This window comes from Mastomys coucha, unplaced genomic scaffold (assembly GCF_008632895.1).
Source record: "Mastomys coucha isolate ucsf_1 unplaced genomic scaffold, UCSF_Mcou_1 pScaffold20, whole genome shotgun sequence".
NCBI lineage: Eukaryota > Metazoa > Chordata > Mammalia > Rodentia > Muridae > Mastomys > Mastomys coucha.
In genome coordinates, this window is record NW_022196903.1 from 128,767,069 (window position 1) to 128,776,494 (window position 9,426).

General features: G+C 44.0%; 1 protein-coding gene across 5 annotated transcripts in view; it reads right to left on the reverse strand.

Annotated features, from left to right (window-relative positions):
• The window catches only part of Gpr19 (G protein-coupled receptor 19), a 26,659-nt gene extending 20,024 nt beyond the window's left edge, over positions 1–6,635 (reverse strand). For 2 of the 5 annotated variants that reach the window (XM_031383643.1, XM_031383644.1), the window contains exons 1-2: positions 6,376–6,612; positions 5,771–5,822 (exon numbers count right to left, since the gene is read on the reverse strand). The gene's annotated coding sequence lies outside the window, so the exon portion shown is untranslated. Of the gene's footprint in view, positions 1–5,770; positions 5,823–6,375 lie in introns of all 5 variants that reach the window. The other 3 variants (XM_031383645.1, XM_031383646.1, XR_004122352.1) reach the window with 2 other exon arrangements.
• Between the last annotated feature and the right edge of the window lie 2,791 nt (positions 6,636–9,426).

Genomic DNA, 9,426 nt, shown 5'->3' on the forward strand with positions numbered 1-9,426 from the left:
CCCCACGCCCCACCCACACACCCCACCCACACGCTGAGCACCAACACTTGCCTCTCTGCTTCCTGAATGTAGATGAAATGTGACTGCCTCAAGCTCACGCTCATGCCTTTCTCTCTAGGCTAAACTACATCCCTTCAATCCTGGGCCAGAGCAAACCGTCTTCTTCAAAGTACTTCTTGTCAGGTCTTCCGTCACAGCAACAGGAAAGTAAGTCACACAGCACCCCTCCAAATCAAGTCACTCATATCTTTCCTCTTTTATCTTTAGTTCTGAGCGCCAACCCAGCTGAAGGGCGCCAACCCAGCTGAAGGGCGCTAACCCAGCTGAAGGGCGCTAACCCAGCTGAAGGGCGCCAACCCAGCTGAAGGGCGCCAACCCAGCTGAAGGGCGCTAACCCAGCTGAAGGGTGCTAACCCAGCTGAAGGGCACGCTAGACATTCATTTCATAGTAAGTTATACCCCATCTCCCTTTGCACTATATACTGCTTTTTTTTCTTTCTTCCTTCTTTCCTTCCTTCCTTCCTTCCTTCCTCTCTCCCTTTTTTGGTTTTTCAAGGCAAGGTTTCTCTGTGTAGCCCTGGCTGTCCTGGAACTCACTCTGTAGACCAGGCTGGCCTCCAACTCAGAAATCTGCCTGCCTCTGCCTCTGCTGGGATGAAAGGCGTGTGCCACCACTTTAATTTTCACACATAGTACTTCTACTGCTGAACTTATTGCATTTCAATCTTTTGATTATAAGGGTTGTTGTTATTATTGCTATGTTTTGAGACCGTGTCTCCTATGGCCCAGACTGCCTTAGAGCTTGCTTGAGTCACTTCCGGTGACCTTGGACTACTGATCTTCCTACTCTGCTTCTCACGTGCTACTTAGAGGCGTGAGCCACCATGTTTGTCATATATTGACTCCATCTTGTTCAAAGATTTGTAGGGCAGATCCTTACCCAACCAATCTTTACACCTTCGAGATTAAAAAAGAATTAAAAATTTCTTAAAAATTCTTTTATATGTGTATTTGTCTGCATGTATGTATGTATACAATGTGCATACCTAAGAAGGCCAAAAGAGGGTGTCAGATCCTCTGGAACTGCAATTGCAGATTACATGCAGGTCCTCCAGTGCTTTTAATTGTTGAGTCATCTCCAGCTTCCACAAAATTTAAAAAAAAAATTTCAAAGCTAACTAGATGCTCGATAACCTTATGTTCCAGCATATTAAAAAATGTGAATTTACCATGAAGCAAATTAATTTTTATTTTTCATTGTTCTTTTAAAAAACATCTTGTAGGTGGCTGGAGAGATGGCTCAGCCATTAAGAGCACCAACCGCTCTTCCAAAGATCCAGAGTTCAATTCCACATGTTGCTTACAAAAGCAACTACAACCAGCAACCACATGTTGGCTTACAGCCATCTGTAAGGAGACTTGGTGCCCTCTTATGGTGTGTCTGAAGACAGCTAGAGTGCACCCATAGAAATAAAATAAATACATCTTAAAAACATCTTGTTCTTTTATCCCTGAATTAAAATGTGAGTAGTGCCACTGTTCTTCCTGGACAGTTTTACTTATAACACACTACTAATGAAAGTATTTTGTCTTGGATTTGATTTGGTTTTTGATACAGGATCTCATATAGCCCAGAGAGCTCACTATGCAAGCCTGGAATGACATATGCATCATCAATGATGGGGACTGCACCCATGGCTTCATGCAAGCTAGCGACACACTCTGCCAGTTGACCTACATAATTCCAGCCCTCTTTTAAGGTTTTTGTAACTTTCCACCTGCTTCTTTCTTTACTTTTCTCTTCTCTCAGCTCTCCTATCTTTCTACTCAACTCTGCAGAGTATGTTCTTCAACCACTTCATAATTCTAGTCCTACCTCTGCTGTGGACTCTGCCTCTTATCCCAACAGCGCTTAGCCATTTTATCAATTCTCTTGCCAGAAGTGAGACACACTAAAGCCTTTGTCTTTCCCTATACCCACTTTAGCAGCCTCCCTCTGAAGACACACTTTTTTCTCTTTTGTTCTTACTGTGGAGTGCTGGGAGTTCCTGATTATCAAAGACTGATGTTTCCTACTCTCAGCTGGGTCAACTGTGGTTAGAGGGTGTCTTTTGTTCCTAGGTCATTAGTTGCCATACCCCAGGATGACATTGCATTTGGTATAGGAAGCTGCAACTCCAGTTGATGGCAGATACAAAATAACCCCAATCTTCATAGTACAAACCCCCAAAGGCTTTCTGTAGAAAAAACAGAATACACTACCAAAAAGAAAAAAAAAAAATCCATTGCACCAAGGAAGGTACTCATTAGAACTCTATTTCTTTTCTTTCTTTTTTTTTTGGGGGGGGTGGATTAGACCAGGTTTCTCTGTATACCCTCAGGTCTCCTGGAACTTGCTCTGTGGACCAGGCTGGCCTCAAACTCAGAGATCTGCTTGCCTCTGCCACCCAAGTGCTGAGATTAAAGGTATGCACCACCACCCAGCCCTAGAATCCTATTTCTAACATCCCTCTATAAATGTCTCTTTTCCTCAGATGACGGGATGAGATGAGAGCTATACACATGCTATACGAATATATAGTTTAGACTGAGCCCAGAGCATTTCTTTTGCTGTTCTAACTATCCCTAAGCCAAGGTCTGGGAGTGTCTTCTCTCCTGCATTCCTGCTGTCCCACAGTGACTATCTTTCACATGCATGCTTGATTCCCTAGGTCTGCAGTGATGACTCGGGTGAAGATCACTGGCTGTCCTTCCAGAGGATCGGAGTTTAGTTCTCAACACCCAAATCAGGCAGCTCACGAGTGCCTGTAATTCCAAATCCAGGGGGAATCCAACACCTGCGATCTTTGAGGGTACCTGCACTCACATGCACATAGACATAAACAGATACACAAACACATAATTAAATTTTTTTTTAAAATCTGCATCCCATGTAGCAAAAGATATTCTTGGCCATAACTACCACATTTCGGTCATAGTGTCCAACAAAGGTGTCTTTAATTGTGACTACGAGTCAGAGTTGTGGTACTTAGCAAACAGTTTGTGTCTAAGAAGGTAAAGTTCCTGGGGCTGAGGCATGTAGCTGGATTTGAACAGTCCCTGCCTACCTGCCTAGCATGTATGTACAAAACCCTAGGTTAGATCTCCAGAACTTCACAAAACATGTGTGACAGCACATAACTATAATTCCAGCACTTGGAGGGGGTAGGGGGGTGAAGGCAGGAGAGACAGCTGCTCGGAGGCTAGCCTGGGATACATGGGATCTTGTGTCCAAAATCACACAAGAGGAAAAAAAAAAAAGGAGAAATTTCTCTCCCAGACATTCCCCACCCCCAAGTGATTTTGTTTTCGCTAAAAGGCTTCGAAGATAGCCCACCTGTCAGTAACAACGAAACCATCAGTGTGCTCAGATCCATCTCATACCTTTGATAGGCTTCGGGAAGACTTCATAATCAATGCTTTTAAAAAAACAAAAAAACAAAAAAGGCATTCCCACCTGCCCTCCCAGGAGAGAAGACCACCCATGTGCAAACACTTTAATCATGCCTTCTCCAATCGATGGAGCAGAACAGCTCCAGGTGGAAGAAACCGAGACATCTTTTTGTTACCTGAGCTAGATCAAAGGGCCAGTTTGGGAGGTTCAAAGTCTTCCATACAGCCAATTCAGGGTGTTCCTGAGATCCATAGTAATGACAATACTAACTGCTCCCAAGTTAGTGTGCTTGTTTCAGTGCCTCCCCTCCAGAATCTATGTCACTGTGCCCAGCTCATCTGCTCGTCTCAAGCCCTTGCCTTTTCTCCTCCAGAATCCCAGAATATATAACTATGCAGATCAGGGGGGCTTAAGCCTTAGGTCTAGTTTCTTTTCATTTTCTACAGAAACTCTTTAAGCAGTAGTTCTCAACCTTAGCAATAGTAATAATAATAGCTTAAAATACTGGAGGGTGGGCATGGTAGTGCACACCTTTAATTTCAGCACAGACACATCAATAATAATTAAAGTGTGAAGAAAGAACAACCTAAGACAGAAACCAATCTCTCCTGCATTCCTGCCTATCCCACAGGGCTATCTTTCACATGTACGCTTGATTCCCTACGAAGCAGGGCCCACTGAAAGATAAATGTCCAGGGCTGCAGAGATGACAAGAAAATCTCTGTGACTCTGTGAGTTCTTGGTCAGCCTAGTCTACTTAGAGAGACCCTGTCTCAAAAAACAAGCAAACAAACAAGTAAAAAACCTGATGGGCCAAAGAGATGGCTCAACAGGTAAAGGTGCTCTCTGCTCCCAAAAGCAAGCATCCTAGCACCCACATGGAGGCTCACCACCATCTGTAACTCAGGAGATCCCATGTCCTCGTCTGCCCTCTCAGAGCACCAGGAACACAAGTGGTGCACAAACATATAATGCAGGCAAAACACAATTTTTAAAAAAGATGCCCTCATCCTTATTCTCCTTTTACTGTAATCCTTACTTTATACATGAGGAAATGAGGCTCTGAGATGTCGTACGGTGTAAGCGGCAGATCCAAAGCCCAAGCCTCAAGGTTCCGATCCTCAATTCTAAACAGTCCCTATGACATTACACTTAGATGACGGATGATCCCAATCCCCCAAACCAAATATTTAGACATCAACCCAGAAATCCTATTCTACTGCACCCATATGTTTCCTTTGCATTTTCCTGTGGATTCAGCACAAACAGCCCACACAACAGAATACAATCTGCCAAAATACAGTGCTTTAGAGAGAACTTCCTGAGAGGGTCTACCATGGCTGGTTCTGGCTTCCCTCATTCTTTCCTCTCTCCATCCCCTTCCCAGGCTGGGTTCAAGCAGTCCTCCTGGCTCATCCCTGAGTAGGTAGGACAAGCGGTGTATGACTCTATACCTGGTTTCCAAGGACTTTCCTCTAAGCGTTAATAATTAGATCCTTCTCCATCATTGCCAGCTTTAAGACGTTCCATTCTTTCTTTTCTTAAAGAGGAAGCTATATTGCTTATCAGCCACTCTGTTGTTAGGACTAGTCAAATTATATATCCTATCAATCTTCCTGTATTTTCTTTATAGAGCATACAAAGGATCAAAATATATTCAGAACTGTATGCACCCACCGCACACTTAGGAATGTCAGCTATTCAGGAAGTTGAGGTAAGGATTGTCTGAGCCTAGTTTTTTTAGTCCATTTAGGCCAGACTGTTCAATAGGAGAAAGAAGAGTCAACCTCCCCCACACACACACACATCCATGGGTTTCACATCCTCAGATTCAGACAAATGCAGACATAAAAATAGAGAAGAAAAATTTGCATCTGTACTGAATGCTTTTCTTGCCATTTCTCCCTATACAATATAGTACAGGAGCTATTTACATAGTATTTACATCAATTTACATATCACAAATAATCGAGAGATTGTTTAAACTTTACAGAAAAGATGTACAAGGGTCATACGCAAATAGTATACCTAATTACGCAGGGGACTTGAGTATCATGCATTTCAGTACTTGAGCGAGGTCCTAGAAACAATCGCTGGGGATAATAAAATGGCAAAACTGACTGTACTATATATCACTGCTCCCAACATTAAAGTGGATTCTATGATCTTACACAACAATAAAGTGGATGGAAGACTACAGATTAGGAAAGACATAATCTTATAATGGGCCAGTGACTCATCTGAGTGACTTGTTAGCCAAATTTCATTCTGGCTGAGATTGGTGGGAGATGCCAGGCATTCTATTGGAAAGAGGACACTTCGGATGCTGGATGGTACCTTTGAGATGTTACAGAGCAAAAATCCAGTTTGTGCAGGTGTTCCATGTCCCCTGAGAGAGAAAAGAGGCCAAATCAGTCAAACCTGTCCACACTTGCAACATTCTAGGCTCCAGATTATTTATCGTTTTACGCAGTCCCAACCTCGGCTCTTGCTCATGACTTTTAAAAATGTCTCTGTTGCACTCAAAGGCATTCCCATTTCACTTGGCTATCATAGACTAAACATGCGGCACTGCTGCCTCCTTGCCTATACATACGCGTAAATATTTTAAGCTAGGCTTCCTTTACTACTACAATTCCTTCTGGGCTTATCAAGCATGTGGTACTATCTTCACTGACTTCTTCCATTTTTGAAATGTCTTATCTACATCCCACTGTGTTAACCCGGTCCACATTCACAGCCTCTCAGGAGTCTTCGAGAAAAAAAAAAATCCGTTCGTCCCACAGATGTATCCTTTTATGCCGCCTGCAGAGTTTACGCGATCCACACAACTAAAACTCAACATTTTTTAAAAACCATGACGGGCTCTCTCCCACTCTGACTCTTTGATTCGCTGAAACCTCATGACCCATATACGAACAGAAAAAGGGGGGACGAGTTACATTCAAGTGGAATTTCGACCGAAAATCCCTAAGGACGTGATGCTGTGGGCGTGCATCCCTGGCTCCAACCGGACACACATCCCTCGGGGGCGAGCAGGCCCACCAGTGACCAAGCAGGAAGTTTTGAAAGGTTTGCGCGCCAAAAAAGCTCAACGCATGCGCACACCGACGCGGGCGGGGCGGGGCGGGGGTGGAGCCACGTCCTGGCAGCGGATCTCGCGTTGTCTGGGGACCGAGCAGCGCTGAGGGGACCGCCCACCACCTCTCCTTTAAATCTCTTCTTTTTCCTTTCTTTCTTTCTCTCTCTCTCTCTCTTTTTTTTTTTGTCTATTCCTTTCAGCTTTGGTGTAGACAATAAGCAAAAGAGCTCAAGGCCGACAATTCTGTGGAAGAGTTATGGCTGCCGTGGTCGCGCAGCTGCTGCCTCAGAAGCAGAGTGAGAGGAGCAGAAGCCAGATAGTCCATCGTCTATAGCTACCAGGGTTTGCTTTGGCGGTCCCCACTTTTTTATTGTGCAAAACAAAAGACAGAAAGAAAAAATAAAAATCAAGCCCTTGGCCCACGGCGCCTGCGCAGTGCTTGTTTACCGCGGGCCTAGCGCAGGCCCCCTTCCCTCCTCCTGCGCCTGCGCCTGCGCTTGCGCCTGCGCGGGGGACGTGGGTCTCTCCTAGAAAACCGCGCCTGCTTGTCTCGCGTCTGGAGAGCGAGCCTCGGAGTGTGCGGCGGAGATGTCGGAGAACGGAGAGGAAAACGACAGCGCCCCGAAGTCGGTGTCGCGTCAGAGTCGTGAGCACCAAGGGCCCAGGTGCTGTACAGCACTCCGCAGTCGCTAAAGTGAGCAGCGGAGCCTGCGAGCGAAGACCCGCCCGCGGCGCTGACGCCTCATTCAAGGATGGACTTTGTGTAGCAAAGATGCAAATCAGTCTGACCCCGAGGCCCCTGAGTTCGAGCAATTCCTGCGCTAAGACTGGGCTAAGACTGATTTCTTGAAGCAAGCTCAGAAAGGCGGCCATGCAAATTTTGAAACTAGAAAGAGCTGACACTAGAAGCAGTAGCCCCTTAAAGCAGAAGCCTATATGCCAGTTTTTAAGAGTTTGAATGTCCCTTCAAAGTGCGCTTCAAATAGACTCAGACAGTGCTCATAAAATACTATCTGATAAGCATTGGTTATTTTAGATATGATTATCCATTTGCTAGTGGAGGCAAACTGATTTGTGAAGGAATTTCTTCTGATACATTCCAGTAATGCTCAAAAAACATTAATAACTGGTAACTCAGCTAAGCCTGGACATTTTTTTCTAGTTTTAAAAATAATAGATTTTTTTTGGCAATTTTATTAGACTCTAGTTATTTTTTGACTAGTGAGTTTGAAGTCTTTAAACTTGTAACATTTTTTTTTTTACCAGAAAAGTGAGATTTTAATAAGAGGGAAATGTATGTATGTGAACAGAAGAGGCCAGATTTTGAAGGCTTTTCATGCTTCCAACATTAGTCTCAAGAGAAGCTATCATCCCACCTCTGATTTTTTTTTATGTTCAATCTGATAGTAAAATTTAGCATATTTTGAACAATTTTTCTGTGCAATCTGGGTATGGGGGGGGGGTTGTAGCTCACTTGGTAGGCTCCTTGCCTAAAAGCCATGGATTTATCCAGAACTGAATAAAATGGAACTTGGTGGTACATTCCTGTGTATTCATTCCTCCTATAGAGGCAGGATCAGAAGTTCAGGGTCATCCCCACCTACATACCTAGTGGTAGACCAGCTTGGGCTACATGAAACCCTGTCTTAAAGAAACAGGTTCTCTATTATAGATAAGAACAATAGCTTACTTGAGGTAAGCTGATAACCAGTTTCCCACACCTATATTGAACTGACATTTCCTTCATAAAAGGAAAGTACAGAAAGGGAGAATGAATTTCTTGTTCATATTTGTGATTAGACAAACTCAAAAATGGCTTCCTTTATTAAGACTCACAGCTATTTGATGAAATGGTTGGTTGGTTGGGTTTTTTTGTTTGGTTGGTTGGTTGATTTTGGTTTTGTTTGTTTCTTTGTTTTTTGTTTTCCTGAGACAGGGTTTCTCTGTATAGCCCTGGCTGTCCTGGAACTCACTGTGTAGACCAGACTGGCTTCAAACTCAGAAATCCGCCTGCCTCTGCCTCCTAAGTGCTGGGATTAAAGGCATGTGCTACCACTGCCTGGCAGTTGGTTGTTTTTTGAGAGAGGGTCTTGCTATGTAATGGAGGATGGCTTCAAATGTGGAATCCTCCTGTCTCATTGTCCCAAGTGCTGGGACTACAGAGGTGCATCACCATAGCCCCCCTAAAGGATTGTATTAAACATTATAATATGGCTCTAATGAAAAGTCTGTATGGGAATTGGAGAGATGGCTCAGTGATGAAAAGCAGTGGCTGCTCTTAGAGTCCATTTCCTACTACCCACATGGCAGCTCATAAACTCTTAGAACTCCAACTCCAGGGGATCCTGTACCCCTTTCTGACAGTGTGGAAACTGCATGTGATTTGTGTAAATGCACGGAGGAAACAATTTTTTTTTTCAAGAGATAAAGTCCGACTAGGTGATGCATCTTCAATGCTAATTCTTGGGAGGCTGAGACAGGAGTTTCAGGTGTTCAAAGCCAGCCTAAGGAGCACAGCAAAACATTGTCTTGGGTGGAGAGATGTCTTAGTGGTTAAGAGCACCGACTGCTCTTCTAGAGGTCCTGAGTTCAAATCCCAGCAACCACATGGTGGCTCACAACCATCTGTAACGAAATCTGACGCCCTCTTCTGGGGTGCCTGAAGACAGCTACAGTGTACATATAATAATAATAAATCTTAAAAAAAAGAAAAAGGCATGATGGCACATGCCTTTAATCCCAGCACTTGGGAGGCAGAGGCAGGCAGATTTCTGAGTTCGAGGACAGCCTGGTCTACAGAGTGAGCTCCAGGACAGCCAGGGCTATACAGAGAAACCCTGTCTTGAAAAAAAAAAAAGAAAGAAAAAGAAAAAAGAAAAAAGAAAACATTGTCTCAAACAACCCAGCAATG